Raw genomic sequence first — 2,702 nt, 5'->3', positions numbered from 1 at the left:
GAAATTATATCTGAATACTGATATTGATCTCATTTACTAATAAAGAATGAACACTTTGAACTTTAATAAGTGTTAGCTTATGTTGAGCTAAGGCGCGGGTTGAAATCCCGCCACATGCCAACCTAAGTCAGTATACATTTGTGCTCTTTATAGCCCAACTATATCCATATTGCTTTACATATAAATTCCAAAGTATAGCCATATGGGCTTTTCCAGCGGAAATCCATAGTATGACATACATTTTCAAAAAATGGAACTGCTACGTAGTGCTGAAATATATATGAAAAATATATTAGACATAAAAATTCATGTTTTATTTGCGCTAAAAATTTGTTTAAAACCGATATTAACAAAAAAAGTTTCAATAAAAATTTAAGTAGCGTAACGTCATGTAACGTCACGTCAGATTCTTCGGCTGATATAAAAAATCAGAACAGATTTTAACATTTTTGAACTGGAAAATTTAACCTTAAATATTTCAAATATTACTACAAAAAATTGTATACAAATAGGCTTGCCCAATTCCGAATTAAATTTAAAAAATTAGACTTTTCATTTTATATTATTACTCACATTAACTTTGTTATGCACATTTGTGATTCGATACGATACCAGGGTTCTGGCACTCGATTCCCAAAAAAAATCGTTGGAAAACTATCTATTAAAAAGTATCGGTATCGAATGGCAAAAATATCGATATGGTATCGTATCGTATCGAATTTCGTGTCCCTAATGTACATTCCCTAAAAAGTTTTTGGAGAATAATGCTGAAGTGACTATCTATGACTACCCGTCTTTTTTCGTCAATGCGTCCTTTTTCGCCTTCAAAACAATGGCACGCCTTTATTCATGTCTAGTGACGATATATATATATTTGTGCAAGAGGGGTAAATAGAGGGTTGGACTGGGGAAGGACACACAGCCAGCCCATTGAGCTTAAGTATGCACATATTCTCCGTATGTCATTCGTAATTTAGTATATGCGGAAAAAATTTTGCTCTTGTCCGGTCTTGAGATTAAGACATTTAATTTAAAATGAGCTTTTATTAACGAGTGTACGGACGCTTTTCCTAAATTGTGCATGCATAGGCATTCTCATCTCTGTATAAGCATAGGTATGCGTATTTATGTACACACATAAACACGCGTGAGCTCACTTTACCATTACTCATAGAGAAGCAAACATAAGTATGTATTTGAAATAAAGCTTTCCTTTTGAGCTTTTCATTGAGGAAAATGCCGAATTCATCTCATTCATTAATGCTTTTCGTTGGTTTTACATAGCTTTTCTATACGCCTGTCATTCGCATGCATGCCCATTTTCACCGCTGTATATCTTGGCGCTTCGTCTACTATTTGCACAAAAAATCTATTTTTGTTTTGGTAGCGAAGCAACAGTTCACTCTCCCATTATACTCCTCTAACTACCTTCAAGCTCTTATAGGTGCCCGCCGGAACACCCATTTTGCCAAAGCAACGCGCCTACACATACTTTGAACGTGAAAAAAGCAAAATACTGCGAGGATGATAATGATTTTAGCGCGAAACAAGGTGAAAAATAAAGAAGGCTGTGACTGATGAACCGAAATGCTGAATTTTTTCGCTAGCTTAAATCAGGAAGTCTGATTGCCAGTGTGACCAGGTTAATTCTTTTGAGGCCATATTTAGCTTTTAATTTTATGCTATAGCCATATAATGTTAGGTCTAACCTCCAGCCTTTTTCAAATTTTTTTTTACTTAAAATATTAATAACTAAATTCGCACTGAAACTTATAAAAAATGCATACTTTAGTAGTCATAGTTCTTGATATTTCGAAAAATATATTGTCAATATAAAGTAAACTTTAGTTTAGAAAATTAACCGCCGATTTGACTATCAATTTAAATCAAAAATGATGTTTTCCCTTTTGCTGGTTTTCATAATATGTACATTCAAATAAAAAAATGATTTTTCAGTTAAAGTGCTTTCGTGAAACTGGCTGTAATTCTTAGCTCCTAAAAGTATAAAAAGCAACAACATTTGATTTGTTAACTTACTGCTATTGCATGCCTCGAAGTAGTAAAGTGGTTATTCGCCTGATGAGAGTTATATTTGAGGGATTCACAACAGTGTCGTAAGTGTCGTAATGTTGTATGCCATAAACTTTAAAAGCTTAAATAAATGTTAGGGGAACTTGAAACGAAAACCAACTATTTTTTAACACCGCAAAAGTTCATAATGTGACTTTGATGATACTTTGCGAACCCCCTTAATATATTTTTTAGGCGTTTCAAGTTTATGGCATACAACAATACGACGCTTACGACACCGTTATGAATACCCCAATTGTGTTTCGAAAAGAACATCGTTGTTGCTGATTTCGTCGGACTAGTGAGGGGTTTTTGGGGTTGAATATAATGATTTCTTTTTAACTTAACTTTTTACAGGATATAAACTTTCTAACAGTTTTTCAAAATCAATTTAGCCTCGGGTATTATATATCATTATGTATATTATCATGTGGTCACACTGCAGATTACTACTAAATTCAGTGATTAGGTTTAATTGGTTTCATTTATTTTCGGCGAATAAGCATTGGTCGACGATCCGATTAAATTGAAATAATTCCAGTAAAAGTTAGGAACTTTGTATAAATGTGTGTATGCATTGCATATCTATCTGTTGTGTACATATCATGGCAAACAATTGAAACTCGAAACCT

Source organism: Rhagoletis pomonella, unplaced genomic scaffold, assembly GCF_013731165.1.
Source record: "Rhagoletis pomonella isolate Grant_MI unplaced genomic scaffold, Rhpom_1.0 Rhpom_scaffold_00001, whole genome shotgun sequence".
Lineage (NCBI taxonomy): Eukaryota > Metazoa > Arthropoda > Insecta > Diptera > Tephritidae > Rhagoletis > Rhagoletis pomonella.
Note: the sequence above shows the minus strand (reverse complement) of the source record.